The following is a 16,379-nucleotide window of genomic DNA, read 5'->3' on the forward strand; positions in this document are numbered from 1 at the left end:
GCGCATTTAAGTACAACACTTTAACTTCTGTATTTACCTCCTCTCTCACATCGTTCACAATTGGCCCTGCCCTTAATTTCTTTTCCGCTCTAGAACCTCCGAGACAGGATTGTGTCGAGACACAGATCTGGGGAAGGGTATAAAACAATTTCTGCAGCATTGCAGGTTCCCGAAGAGCACAGTGGCCTCCGTCACTCTTAAATGTGAGAACTTTGGAACCACCAGGACTCTTCATAGAGCTGGCCGCCCAGCCAAACTGAGCAATCGGGGCAGAAGGGCCTTGGTCAAGGAGGTGACGAAGAACCTGATGGTCACTCTGACAGAGCTCCATTCCTCTGTGAAGATGGGAGAACCATCCAGAAGGACTGCTATATCTGCAGCACTCCACCAATCAAGCCTTTATGGTAGAGTGGCCATATGGAAGTCACTCCTCAGTAAAAGGCACATGACAGCCTGCTTGGAGTTTGCTAAAAGGCACCTAAAGGACTCTCGGACAATGAGAAACAAGATTCTCTGGTCTAATGAAACCAAGATTGAACTCTTTGGCCTGAATGCCAAGCCTTAATGAGTAAAGGGTCTGGAGGAAACCAGGCACCGCTCATCACCTGGCCAATACCATACCTATGGTGAAGCTTGATGGTGGCAGCATCATGCTGTGGGGATGTTTTTCAGTGGCAGGAACTGGTAGACTAGTCAGGATCAAGGGAAAGATAAATGGAGCAAAGTACAGAGAGATCCTTGATGAAAACCTGCTCCAGAGCGTTCTGGACCTCAGACTGGGGCGGAGGTTCACCTTCCAACAGGACAACGACCCTAAGCACACAGCCAAGACAATGCAGGAGTGGCTTCATGACAAGTCTATGAATGTCCTTGAGTGGCCCAGCCAGAGCCCGGACTTGAACCCGATCGAACATCTCTGGACCTGAAAATAGCTGCGCATCGACACTCCCCATCCAACCTGACAGAGATTGAGAGGATCTGCAGAGAAGAATGGGATAAATTACCCAAATACACGTGTGCCAAGCATCTAGCATCATACCCAAGAAAACTCGAGGCTGTAATCGCTGCCAAAGGTGCCTCAACAAAGTAATGAGTAAAGGGTCTGAATACTTATGTAAATGTGATATTTCAGATATTTCTTTTTCATTACTTCGCAAAAATTTCTAAACACCTGTTTTTGCATTTTTATTATGGGGTATTGTGTGTAGATTGATGATTAAAAAAAAGAATTTAATCCATTTTTAAATAAGGCTGTAAAGTAACAAAATGTGGAAAAAGTGAAGGGGTCTGAATACTTTCTGAATGCACTGCATTTCTAAATCTGGATGCTGTGGATGACATTTTTGGGGACCTGAAATGGTTGTGTTTCAATTCAATGGTGGTGTTGCCTCTTTCCTTCTTGGCATTGGAAGTTGTGGGAGATACGATCAGGGTACATTAGGCAAGTTAGTATAATCAACTTTGTAAATGGTATACAGCTGCAAAAAATTATACGACTGAAGGGAGTGAAGATGGTGAGCCTATGAAGAAGACTGCTTTGTGCCAAATGGTATTATTGTATTCTTTGTATTAGAGCTGCACTCATCCTGTCAGATGGAAAGTATTCTATCACACTTGACAGAGTTAGGTGAATTACTTGTCACAGGGTACCTGCTCTTGTTGCCACTCTGGTATGAACAACCCTATTCAGATTTTAGTCGTGATCCCAAATATTGATGCTGATCATTTCTAGGCACATTAATGTTATTTTTCATTTTGTCTCAGTGTTGTCTGTTTTTTGTAGGCACAAAAGTGCTTCATATGTTAGCAGCTGAAAATGGAATTGAAAATTGCACATCAGTCAAATCAAGCCCAGTCAAGTCGAGTTGAGTTTATTGTCATATGCACAAGTTCGGCAAGGTACAGGTATAATGAAAAAAGTGAAGATCAACAAATATAATGGAAGGTAGGCCATTGCTCAATCAGCTGAAGGTGGTTGGGTCTGGGACAATAATACAAATAACTCCTGCCGTCATATTCTGGATCTGAAAACAACAACTACCATCTTCCTTCATGTAAGGTAGGGCCAGTCAGAAGATAACTTTCTCTGCGATATCTATTGGCCTTTAGCAGGATGTTTTAATACCAAACCTAGTTAGGTACCAAGATACACCATGCATTCTGTGTCTCTGGAATTCAGCTCTTTTATCCATCTTGGGACTAATACTGTAAGAACATTTTGAGCGAACTCCATTATCCAAATTCAGCAACCCTGAGAAAGGGAGCCACTTGATAGCTCGTGTTTTATTTGTTGATGCTCCTAGATTTCTAGTATGGTTGCTTAACCACCATGTCACTTTCCATCATTTGCTTGCAGAGAACATCTTAATCAGTTCTTCCGGGTGAGGATGATGATAAAATTACAGTTTTTCCTGTGCATGGTGAAATAATAAGAAAGGGTGTTAGACTGGCTTCCATAGTGTACCAAATTACAGGTCAATATTGACAACGATCTACAAACAGCCTAAACTTCTATTGGCAGAAAAAGAAAATAAGTTGTAAAAATTCAGTTATAAAATGATTTGATAAACCAAGGGACAAATATGCAGACTCTTTATATTGGAAATATAATAACATGTCATAGAGTCATACAGTGTGGAAACAGGCCTTACAGCCCAACTTGCCCACACTGGCCAACAATGTTCCAGATACACTAGTCCCACTTGCCTGCGCTTAGCCCATATCCCTCCAAACCTATCCTATCCATGTACCTGTCTAACTGTTTCTTAAACGATGGAATAGTCTTTGTGTGAAAAAGTTACCCCTTGGATTCCTATTAAATGTCAAAAAAAGCTTCCTGATCAGAAAAATATAAAAATATTCAAGTTATTTTAAATGAGAAACAGAACTTACTATTAACATTTCTGAAGCATTTATGAATTTATATAACTACTGTTTAACAATGCATTGGAAAACCTTTTGAGTATCAATCAGCCTGTATACCATGAGCACAATATTTAAAGGGAATTTCTGACATAAACCACGAATAATTGAGAGCAATTACATTTTGGATATTATACATGCTGAAATATATCTGCAATTATTAAATCATACAACACAGGAAATTGGCCCATAGAGCCTGAATTGGTGCTTTGATTGCCCAAACACCCAGCTCTGATCTATCTCTGTGCAAATTTCTCCATTTCAGTTATTTATCCAGTTTTGCACAAACGATATCTGTGAAAATGTTTCCGTATCAATAATTTATCTAATTTTCTTGCATGAAATTGCTATTGTATCCACTTCTATCACCATTACAGTCCAGCAAAATCATTTATTTTGAGACACAATAGGCTGCAGATGCTGGATTCTGCATCTGGATTTACTTTGAAAAATTAAATTAATGGAGGAACTCAATGGATCAGGCAGTATTTATGGATGCAAAAGGATGGCCAATATTTCAGGTCGAGATCCAGCATCAGAATCAGCTATTTTGTATTTTTCTCCAAAATAATTTATTCAGACTTGTTATATTAACCATGAACCAAGATTTTTAATTAAACAAGTTCAAAGGTGATCAAAGCAATGTCAACTCGATTATGTTGGCGATGGGGGTGGTTTAGGTGATGTTTAGGGTGTGACAACAGCACTGCAATTTCTTGTGATATTGGGTAAAGCGGAGTTGTCAAACCAAGCAGTGATGCTTTCCAATAAGATGCTTTCAGTGTTGCATTGATAGGCATTGGTGCAGCGAGAAATTTACAAGTGTAAATTTGCACAAAAGTGCAAGAATATTTGCGTGCATGTGGAGTAATTCTTGATCTTTTTAAGATCTTGGGTTATGTACAGTAACTTGAATAATTTTCAGTAGTTGCTATTGAAACATACAGCATATTATATTAAGTAATTGCTGTTGCTATTAATGTCAAGTAACTGAATAAACTGATTATGGATCAAAGAAATATTAATGTCTCTGTCCATAATTCTTTAAAAAATATTAATGTTATAATATAGATTGTAGGCTGGTGATGGGTTATTTCAGTTTTATAGCTTTTTTGTAGGCTGTTTTGGCCAGGTATTAAGTTCCATCTATCAAAGATATTTCAAATTAAAGCCAATGTTATTGACAGAGAATGATTGCTTGTTAAGTATGGCAAATTCATTTCCTTGCCTATGGGCTGTTTTTTTCAGCACATCTTCGAAAATTCCAGGTTACTATATCCCTGAAATGATTATCTTCAAATATGATTATCTCAACTCTGATTAGAATTCTGTCCAGTGGGGAAATTCTATAACAATGGGACAATATTGTTTGTAAGGCTTCAATACAGATATTCACGTTTAAGCTCAGGACTATGCACTGTTTTTAAGATGTTTACAAATATAGCAGTTTAAAACGTTTACTAGAACAAATATAATTCTCAGCTGATTGTTGTTCATAAACTTACCGTGCTTCAAAATCATCAGTTGATTTCTACTCCAAGCCTTGCTTACGATCCACCCATTAAACACATGGCAAAGGTTTGGACATTGCAGTGACCTGTGTTACACTACTAGGAATTATTTGTTGATTCCTGAGCGTAGCTATCATTTATCCAGACACTCGGCAGGGGGAATATGAATCAAATAATTTATTTGCACTTCCACTTTTGTGTATCTTCAGTTTAAACCAGCATCTGCAGTTTCTTGCTCCACAATAACTCAGTTTTGTTAATTGTGACTGTGGTCACTCAATGTGTTAATTGGGATCACAATTGTGATCCAACAGGAATGTGGAGAGGTACAAGATTGGTTATGACCTTAAATAGTAGTTTGTTTACTGGGCCATATGGATTCCTTTCACTTTAATTTCTTATGTTCTTGGTTGCATTCATTATTTACATTATCCATTATTTTGCCATGTTCCCAGATTCTTTGTTCGACCTTTTAAGGATTACTTTTCAAGGCAGGTTCAGCATGTTTTATGAATGATAGATCAAATGCAATCATCTAACAGATTGTTGTGAAATTGAAACTAAGCGAGCAGGTAAGGAGGAACCAATAGCTGCAATTTTAGATTAATTTAGTTTAGAGATATAGAGCGGAAACAGACCGTGAGTGCGCGCCGACCAACAATCCCCGCAAATGCACTGGGGACAATTTACAATTTTACCAAAGCCAATGAACCTACAAACCTGTACATCTTTTGAGTGTGGGAGGAAACCCATGCAGGTAACGAGGAGAATGTACAAAATCTGTACAGGCAGCACCCATAGTCAGGATCGTACCCAGGTCTCTGGCGCTGTCAGGCAGCAGCTCTACTGCTGTGTCACCATGACGCCCTAAATTTAACTAAAGAGTTTTGAAAATCCAGATGATGTCCATCACCGAAGATTGTTAAGTTGAGGACTGGTTAAAAGGATGTAGGACAGGAAGAAAAGTCATTTTCAGATTGGTGATTCGTTGTTGGTGAATGTTACCTTGGCCTTTGCTACTTACAATCTATATTAATGGGTCAGATGAAAGCACAGGCTGCAAGGACAGTGGCCATTGCATGGAATTCCAGTCACCTCATTGCAGGAAGGAAGTGGAGGAATTTGGATGGAATTGGATTGTTTTTTTCTGAAACACCAGGCAAGACTTGATAGAAGTAGATAAAATTATGAGAAGCATAGGTCAGAACCTTTTCTCCCATGTTTGAAATGTCAAAGAGGTAAAGACATCCCTTTAAGGTGAAAGGGACAAAGTTTAAAGGAGATGTGAGGGATGAACAGATTTTTTTAATGTACGCATATTGTAGTGGGTGTCTGGAACTCTCTGCTATGGGTAATGGTGGAGGCAGATGGAATAGTGCATTTAAGAGGTTTTTAGATGGCACAAGGATATACAGGGAATAGAGGGACCTGGATCATGTGCAGGCAGATGAAATTAATTTATCTTGGCATCAAGTTCGCTACAGACACTGTGGGCCGGAGGGCCTGGTTCTAAGTTGTAATATTCCATGTTTTATGTTCGAATGCACTGGTTGTTTTTGTTTTATAAAGCCATTTAAAATGACGAGCTAAAAGAATGATGCAGTTAGCAAAGGGATTGACACAAAATAGCAAATGAAGCATCATTTGGAAAAGTTACTAGTCTTTATTTTAGGGGGTGAATGAAAAAATTATATTTTAAAATGTTGGTAAATTTGTAAATGTTACACACATAGGAACCTGGCTGAGCTGTTACATGAAAGGTAGATAGTTAAAAAGCTTAATTTCCTTAGAGTGACCACTTCTGTACCTGCACTTACCTTGTGCAGATGTCCCAGCAGCTGACCTAGTTGTCAGTACCTTGCAGTTCTGGTTGTAAATGGCATTCTGTGGCAGGATCTGAAGCTTGGCCATAGATGACATTTTGTGGTGGGTTCTGAAGCCTGACCATAAATGACATTGAGTGGTGGGCTCTGAAGCCTGGCTGTAGATGGCATTTTGTGTGGTGGGATCTGAACCCAGGCCGAAGATGTGCTTCGACGACAAGTGGAGAAACATCTGCATCCTCGACCAAGAGTTAAACCTATAAAACCGTTAATTTAAATGTTTCTAAAGAATTCTGACATCCAAAAACTATTAAAAACTGATCTAAAAAAGTAACCTAAAAAGGAATTAAAACAATAAACAATAAAAATCACTAAAAGGAAATATTAAGTAAGCTCCATTAATTAGAAAATGTATCATCAGTCTGAAGATGGGTCTCGACCCGAAACGTCACCCATTCCTTCTCTCCAGAGATGCTGCCTGACCTGCTGAGTTACTCCAGCATTTTGTGATACCTTCTGGCTGATCATGTAAAATCAGTACACCATTCCTGTTTTTTTCCACATATCTCTTAATTCCTTTAGCCTTAAGAGCTAAATCTAACTCTCTTGAAAACGTCCAGTGAATTGCCTTCTGTGCCAGATAATTCCACAGATTCACAAATCTGGGTGAAGAGGTTTTATCCTCATCTCAGTCCTAAATGGCGTACCCCTTATTCTTAAACTGTGACCCCTGGTTCTGGACTCCCCCACATCGGGAACATGTTTCCTGCATCTAGCCTGTCTAATCCTTTTAAGAATTTTATGTTTCTATAGATCCCCTCTCATGCTTCTAAATTCCAGTGAATACAAGTCCAGTCAACCCATTCTTTCATCATAGTGCATTCAGAAAGTATTCAGACCCCCTCACTTTTTCCACATTTTGTTACGTTACAGCCTTATTTTAAAATGGATTAAATTCATTTTTTTATCATCAATCTACACAAAATACCCCATAACAAAAATGTGAAAACAGGTGTTTAGAAATGTTTGCAAAGTAATTAAAAACAAATAACTGAAATATCACATTTACATAAGTATTCAAACCCTTTACTCAATACTTTGTTGAGGCACCTTTGGCAGCGATTACAGCCTCTAGTCTCCTTGGGTATGATGCTAAGCTTGGCACACCTATATTTGGGTAATTTCTCCCATTCTTCTCTGCAGATCCTCTCAAACTCTGTCAGGTTGGATGGGGAGCATCGATGCGCAGCTATTTTCAGGTCCCTCCAGAGATGTTCGATCGGGTTCAAGTCCGGGCTCTGGCTGGGCCACTCAAAGACATTCACAGACTTGTCACAAAGCCATTCCTGCGTTTTCTTGGCTGTGTGCTCAGGGTTGTTGTCCTGTTGGAAGGTGAACCTCCGCCCCAGTCTGAGGTCCAGAACTCTCTGGAGCAGGTTTTCATCAAGGATATCTCTGTACATTGCTCCGTTCATCTTTCCCTTCATCCTGAGTAGTCTCTCAGTTCCTCTGCTGAAAAACATCCCCACAGCATGATGCTACCACCACCGTGCTTCACCGTAGGTATGGTATTGGCCAGGTGATGAGCGTTGCCTAGTTTCCTCCAGACGTGACGCTTGACATTCAGGCCAAACAGTTCAATCTTGGTTTTATCAGACCAGAGAATCTTGTTTCGCATGGTCTGAGAGTCCTTTAGGTGCCTTTTGGCAAACTCCAAGCGGGCTGTCATGTGCCTTTTACTGAGGAGGGGCTTCCTTCTGGCCACTCTACAATAAAGAGCAGATTGGTGGAGTGCTGCAGATGTAGTTGTCCTTCTGGAAGGTTCTCCCATCTCCACAGAGGAAGTCTGGAGCTCTGTCAGAGCGACCATCGGGTTCTTGGTCATCACCCTGACCAAGGCCCTTCTCCCCCGATTGCTCAGTTTGGCCGGGCAGCCAGCTCTTTGAAGAGTCCTGGTGGTTCCAAAGTTCTTCCATTTAAGAATGATGGAGGCCACTGTGCTCTTCGGGACCTGCAATGCTGCAGAAATTGTTTTATACCCGTCCCCAGATCTGTGTCTCGACATAATCCTGTCTTGGAGGTCTACGGACAATTCCTTCATCTTCATGGCTTGGTTTTTGCTCTGACTGTCAACTGTGGGACCTTACATAGACTGGTGTGTACCTTTCCAAATCATGTCCAATTAATTTAATTTAGCACTGGTGGACTCCAATCAAGTTGTAGAAACATCTCAAGGATAATCAATGGAAACAGGGTGAACCTAAGCACAATTTTCAGTATCATAGCAAAGTGTCTGAATACTTATGTAAATGTGATATTTCAGTTATTTATTTTTAATTACCTTGCAAAAATTTCTAAACATCTGTTTTTGCTTCATTCTGGGGTATTGTGTGTAGATTGATGATAAAAAAAAAAGAATTTAATCCATTTTAAAATAAGGCTGTAACGTACAAAATGTGGAAAAAGTGAAGGGGTCTGAATACTTTCTGAATGCACTGTATGTCAGTCATCCTGGGAATTAACCTGGTGAACCTATGCTGCACTCCCTCAATAGCAAAATGTCCTTCCTCAAATTAGGGGAAGTAGGTTGTTAGGTTTAATCTGACTTCTGGTGCTGTGTGGAGATTGCATATTCACCATGTGACTAAGTGGGTTTCGGCTGGTTTCCTTACACGTGCTAAAGGCGTGAAAGTTGGTAAGTTATGTGGCCACTGCAAATTGACCCGCATGTGTAGGTGAATGATTCAATGATACTTTCAATGATACAATGATACTTTATTGTCCCATGTACCTAGGCACAGTAAAAGTCTTTGTTTTTGCATACAATCTGGTAATATCATATAGCAGATGTCACTTAGGCAGTGCACCGAGGTGCCACGTTTCTGGCACCGATAATGTTTCAAAAGTTCTTAGTACAGTCTCGTCTTTTCGCAGCAGCGAACCAGGCCGTTGCCATATTTGGCCGGACGGATCTCCCTTTGTACTTGGCAGCAATGGCGAAATCTAAATGGGATTCGTGTAAATGCGTGATTCAGTCAGCATGGCCTTGGTGGACTGAGTGTTGTATCATTGAATGACATTTTAATTTTCCACTGGATCGGCACGATTCACCATGACCAGCCCAAATCATGATGCATTTGTATGGGAAATCACTGCTGAACACACACAATGACTTGTTTTCATGTAATGTCATGTTATGGAGGTAAATATTAGCTTTTCTCATGAACATATAGGCAGATGCAGTATTGGAGTAAAGAGTATTTGGACTTGAGCAGGAGTTGGGCGTCGATGTGATCATAGTTGGAGTATTGTCTGCAGCTTTACTATCTTCATCTATAAGGAAAGATTTCCAATGATGAATAGGTTTAGTAGATTCATTTCTGGAACAAAGAAATTATCCTACAAGATAAATTGTCCTGCAAAGACATATTATATTTTCACAAGAGCCCAGAAGAATGAGAAGTGATCTTCTTTGAAATACAAGATCTGATAGGATAATGCTTAGAGCTAATTTTACTTTTGATGAAAAATAAAGAACTAGGATATTTTGTGGATATTAAAGTTAGGGTTGCCAACTTTCTAACTCCCAAAATAAGGGACAAAATGTGACATCACTGCCCATGCCCCACATGACCTCATCCAGCCAGCGGCCACATGCTCCCGCTCTACCAATGGCGGTGTGACTCTATCTAAAACTATACCAAGCAGAACGTGAGCTAAACCCAAGCCCGACTTTCATTTTGAATGTGTGATTAAAATTGGGGCTCTAGTTTTTGATTTTAATGCAACAGCTGAAGATGCCAGTTTCAAATGAACATAATGGTCATGAAAGGCAACTGTGCTAATTGATCATCGAATCTTAATAAATTATATCCCAATTGACTTCTGTACATTTTATTCTATCTGCTATGAAAATGATAGTGTTTCTTGCAATATTGGATGGTCTATTTATGGGATATTACCTCTTGGTAGGTAACAAGTGACTGAGGCAGATGTACCATCAGATGCATTAAAACATGCTTGCATTTGATAGTGTTTGAGTAGACCAGTTGCCTTGCTCAAGCAGACACCTATTCACCTAAAAATGTTCAGAACAAGCAGCTTAAAAACTAATGTAATTTTTGTAATGCAAGGGATTTCCTGTGGCTTTACTATGTGATGGTTCCAGAGGGAATTGAGGAATTCAGACATTCCCCATGGAATGCAGACCTGAATTTAAACAGACACACCAAGTCTGGGATATATTGAAAAACCTAGTGTAAGACTCGAAACCCTATTCAGTTGAATGCGAACACTGTGAAATACAGAAATTTGGCTATCTTGTTTTCATTGTTTATTTTCATTTTACACTCAAGAACACAAATAGGAGTAGGCCGCATGTTCCCTTGAACTAGCTCTTTCATTCTGGTCCTGGTTCCACTTTCCTGCCTGATCCCCATAATTTTCAACTCATTGATTGTCCCAAAAGGAATTTCAACTTTGAAAAAATGTAATGATTCAACTTCCACAACTCCCCACAGCTGAATATACCAAAGATACAACATTTTTTTAAGAGCTAAAACTCTCCCACCTTATTATGCAACCTTTTATTTTGAAATTGTGATCCTGGTACTGGGTTCCCCAATAGGGAAACCTCACATCATCTTTCTAATGAATCCTTTTCAGAATCTTTCACATGTTTCAATAAATTTCACCCCAACTATTATAGACCCACTCTGCATGCTAAAATATTACTCTCATTGCCATGAACTCGTGCGTATTGCTCATTATCATAAGCCTTCTGGAAATCTACATATTTGTTCTGGATTTTTCCACCCTGATCATTATATCCTCAAAACAATCTAATAAATCTGTCAAATGTGATTTACTTTTTTGAAACCATTTTTGACTCTGTATGATTTTCTAACGCCCTGCTATTACCACCTTAATAATTGAATTTAGTATTTTCTCAATGACTCGTGCCATGCTACTTGGCTTAGTATCCTGCATTTTAACTTCCTCCTTTTTTTTAAATTGGGAAATTGCATTTGTGTTTTTACAATTCACTGGGACATTTCCATCATCCACCGAATTTAAGAAAATTACAATCAGTATCTCTCAAACTATCTCAGGGCTCTAATAAATGTAATTTCTAAGACACTGGCCATTGTTTATCCTTTAAACCCATTATTTTTCCTGCTTTTTTCCCCTGTGGTGATGATCACTTTCAATTCCTTCCTCCCTTCTTGCCTGTGGACTTACTACTATTATTAGGTTGCTTTTGGCACGTTCTATCTGGAAGCAAGTTAAATTTCCGTATTTCCGCTTATTATTTTCCCAATCTCACGCTCCAATGGACTCACTTTTTAAATACTTCTAGGAGTTTTGACCCTTTTTATTACTATTTAATCCTCTCATGTATTTTTCTCTTTTTAAAAAAAAACATAATTTGAAAAAATATTTTAGAATTCAGCAAACTGCCATCCTGCCTCTCATCTTCAAAATTAATGTATGTTTTTTTCCCCGTCAATTTGATATTATCCTGTGCTATTTTATTTGTCATGCATGGATCATTCTTCTTGTACGGTCTTTAGAATTATGAAATTTCTCAAATATTTGACACAGTTTATCTGCCAATTTACTTTAAAATATATTCTTCTCATTTAGTTGAGCTAACTCAGCCTGTGTACCTTTGTAACTGCCAAGACTTAAGTTTTAAGGTTAAGACTCATGTTTCTGTAAGGGAATTAAATTCATCATGTTATGATCACTTTTCCCCAGACGATCCTTTACAATGACATTATTAATTAATCCCGTCTTTTTGTACATGAGCAGATTTAAAATACCACATTCATTTGTTCGTTCCAATTGTATTGTTCTGAGAAAGTATTCTATGAATTCAACCTCAAGGCTACATTTGCCAAGTTGATTCATCTAAAGTCATCCATGATTCTTCTGATACCTTTCTTGCAGGGTTCCCATTATTTATTGTCTAGAGTGTAGTTAGAGGAGGGAAGGGACACAGAGATTACTACGACGAGCAATTTATTTCCCTTATCTTTTCTTATGTGCAATCAGTTTGGGAGCTGACAAGAACATAGAAAACCAAAATAAGAGAAAGCCATTCAGGCCTCAACTAATGATGCTAATCTTTTATCTCCATGCAATTTCCTTGTAATCATTCCATATCTGTCAGTTCTATTAATATCTAAAAGTAAACAATTGATCTCTGTTTCAAATGGATTCAGCCAACGAGTCTCCACAGCCTCCTGCGAGTGGAGTTAAAAAATTCATGACCCTCTGAATAAAGAGATTTCTTGATCTGTCTTGAATTACTGACCTCTGATTTTGAGCTTGTGATCCCTAGTTCAAACACTCCAGCCAAAGGAAACATCAACTCCACATTTATCAACAAATTCAGAATGTTGTAAATTGCAATGAGATTATATCTCATTTTTCTGAACTAAAGACAGAATAGGCTCCAATCAAGTGACAAACCTACCTTTGCAGTAATCAATCTGGTGCGTCTTCACTGTACTTCCTCTATCAGAGCTATATCCTTTTAGGTTGGGAGAGTAGACCCAAAGCAGTCTCAGCAGGGCCCTATATAATTTGTACTGAACTAATTTCAACTTTTGTACTGATACCTCTTATACCAATATTTTCTTGTAATAAAGGCCAGTATACCATTTGCCTTCATAATTACTTGCTGCAACGCATATTTACCTTCAATGATTTATCGAAAAGAACACCCTGGACTCGGCATACCAACACCACAAATCTCTGAGTATTTAAAAATATACTTCCTTTCTATTTCTTTTACGAAAGTGGATGGCCTCATCCCCATTGTTGACCTGCTCCAGGGTCATTTCTCACTATTGTCTATTTCTCATCCTTTATTAAGAGTTTAGCTTCCACCCAAACTCCTCTTTCATTTCCCTACAATGTGTCAAGTAACCTGGAGTTGTAGTTTCCCAGCTTCAGTCACCTTGTAAACTTGTCTCCATAGAGGACATGCAATTATTTCTACTTGTGCAATTTATTTATTTACTTAAGACTTTACTGGACTTTAACTTGCACTAAACGTTATTCCCTTTATCCTATATCTGCACACTGTGCATGGCTTAATCGGATAGCACGCAACAAAAATCTATTCACTGACAAGAAACTAAACTAAAACTAGTTCTGAAAACTGCAGAATGATAGAGTCCTTAATTTTGACTTTTTAAGCCATGCTTCCATTCTGTGTCTTCATGTGCAGAAATGATAGCCTCATTTAACTATCCTGCATTATCAACTTGATCCCTCTGCTTAACTTTCTCAATTTTTCATCCCCTGAGGCTCTTATCACTCACTATCTGCCACCGGAACCCAATCCTTCCCCGCCAGTCATTGTGCCTAAATTTCAAACAACAACCCTATTTATTCAATTTAGCAGGATATTGGCCACATTAGAACAGCTTCCCCTTTCACCAATACTAGTCCCAATGCCCACAAATGTCTAGGACATCTACAAGATGATGTCCTAAATCCCAGTACTGAGTAGACAACACGTCTTTCTGGATTCTCACTCACCACTGCGGGGTATTGTATATAACCCCAAACAATACCGTTCTCCACCACAATTGCTCCCTGTACTTGAATGGCTCCCTCCATTGCAGCATTGTAGCCCAGTTATTCCTTCTCCCTATAGTCAACAGGCGAACGAGAATGACCCTGTACCTGTTGGACTACTGAAAGGTCAGGATTCCTAAAGCACCTCTCGGATCCAGGTAGCTACCTCAGTTGTGTTGGCAACCTTCTCTCACTGTCCATTGACCAAATCTACAGTACTTAATCCAAGGAGTGAGACAGCCTCTGGGAAGTGTGTTCAGGTAACCTTCTCCCTTGTGTGGCAGCTGAAGCTCAACAATTCTTCAGCTGAATTTGAGTTGCAGATGCAGACATGGTGGCTCAATGGTTTCCATCAGCTCTTACACTACAGCTACCACACGTATCTTCCATCTGTGAAAATTACAAATTAAATACAATTTTCAGCTGACTGTATAATTATAATTTAATCTAGTTTTCAGGTACCATATCTAGCCACATTTTTACCAATGGATTAAAAATAGAATTAGCAGAACATTACAGCAAAGGATCAGGCCCTTTGGCCCATCATAGAAACATAGAAAATAGGTGTAGGAGGAGGCCATTTGGCCTTCTAGCCAGCACCGCCATTCATTGTGATCATCCACAATCAGTGACCTGTGCTTGCCTTCTCCCCATATTCCTTGATTCCACTCGCCCTTAGAACTTTATCTAACTTTCTTTTAAATTCATCCAGTGAATTGGCCTCCACTGCCTTCTGCGGCAGAGAATTCCACAAATTCACAACTCTCTGGGTGAAAAAGTTACTTCTCACCTCAGTTTTAAATGGCCTCCCCTTTATTCTTAGACTGTACATCATGCCAGGGCTGACCATGATGCCAATTTAAATTAATCACATCTATCTGCATCTCATCCTTTTCCTTCGTTCACTGAAGATAAACACAAAGTGCTGGAGTAACTCAGCAGGTCAGGCAGCATCTCTGGATAAAATCTCATTTTTACCAGAGATGCTGCCTGATCCACTGAGTTATTCCAGCACTTTGTGTCTGTCTTCGGTATATATCAGCATCTGCTGTTCCTTTCTACACTTTGTCTCCTCAATGCCTGTTCATGTATCTGTCTATATGCCTCTTAAATGTTATTGTTATATCCACTTCCACTGCTCTCCCTTGCAGTGCATTCCAGGCACTACCACTGTTTAAAAACATTGCCTTTTTCCAGAGCAGGATGGCCACAATACTCCCAAGTACTGCCTCAGCAACGTCTTCTACAACTGCAACATAATATCCCAACTTCTACAGTCAATGCCCCGAATGATGAGGGCCAATGTGCCAAATGTCACTTACCCCAACCTGCCTACCTGTGACATCACTTCAGGGAACTATATTATTGTACTCACAGATGTGTGTGTTCTACAATGCTCCCCTAGGCCCTACTGTTCATATGTGAAAGTCTTACCCGGGTTTGACTTCCCAAAATACAACACATTACACTAACTTGAATTAAATTCTATTTGCCATTCCTCGGCCCACTTGTTCAGCTGAGCAAGATCTAACTGGAATTTTAAAATAATATTCTTCACTGTCTACAATACCTGCTATTTTAGTGTCATCTGCAGACTTGCTAACCATGCCATGTACACTGCCATTCACATAGTTGATACAGGTGACAAACAAGCAATGGACCAAGCATCGATCTCCAAGGCACACTAGTAGTCTTGGGCCCGCACTCTGAATAACAGCCTTCCATCACTTTCAGCCTCACACCATTAAGCCAAATATGTATACAATTAGCTAGCTCTTCCTGGATCCCATGTGATATAACCTTCCAAAACCACCTACAATCCAGACTGTTTCAAACGCCTTGCTGGAGTCCATATAGACTATGTCTAATGACCCTGCCCTCATTGACCATCTTGGTTGACTCTTTTAAAATAACCCTCAAATTGCTATCATATGCTCTCTCATGTATAAAGCGGTTGACTATTGGTAATCAATCACCATCTTTCCAAATACATGTATATTGAGTCCCCTCTGGTAACCTGCCCATCACACCTGCTAGACTTACTGGTTCATAGTTCCCAGGTTTTTCTTTGCAGCCTTTCCTAAATTAAGGCATCCGATTAAGCACTTTCCAGTCACTTGGCATTTCACTCGTAGCTAACGAGGAGACATATATTTCATCCAGTGCTCCTGCGATTTCTTCACCAGCTTCCCAGTGTTCTTGGATATACCTGCTCAGGTCCTGGAGATTTAACTACCTCAAAGGTTTCAAGCTGTCCAGCTCCACCTCTTAACTTCAAGATGTTCCCATTAACCTTTTCCGAGATTCCTTGTCTTCAATCCTGTCCCCACAGTAAAAAGAGGCAAAATATTTATTGAGGACCGCACCCATTTTCTGTGGCTCCACACAGATATCCATTTAAGTCTTGGAGGGACCCTTTCCTTTCCCTGGTTATTCTTTTTCATTTATAAAATCTCTTTGTATTTTGCATAATCTTCCCTGCCAAAATATTTCATGCCCTTTTGCACTCGTGGTTGCCTTCTTGAGTAAA

General features: G+C 39.5%; 1 protein-coding gene across 1 annotated transcript in view; it reads right to left on the bottom strand.

Moving 5' to 3' along the window:
• Window positions 1–1,937: 1,937 nt before the first annotated feature.
• Window positions 1,938–16,379, bottom strand: part of pik3r3b (phosphoinositide-3-kinase, regulatory subunit 3b (gamma)) — a 515,510-nt gene continuing 501,068 nt past the window's right edge. The window contains exon 17 of the transcript XR_013547854.1: window positions 1,938–2,411. The gene's annotated coding sequence lies outside the window, so the exon portion shown is untranslated. The remainder of the gene's footprint in view (window positions 2,412–16,379) is intronic.

Source organism: Rhinoraja longicauda, chromosome 11, assembly GCF_053455715.1.
Source record: "Rhinoraja longicauda isolate Sanriku21f chromosome 11, sRhiLon1.1, whole genome shotgun sequence".
NCBI lineage: Eukaryota > Metazoa > Chordata > Chondrichthyes > Rajiformes > Arhynchobatidae > Rhinoraja > Rhinoraja longicauda.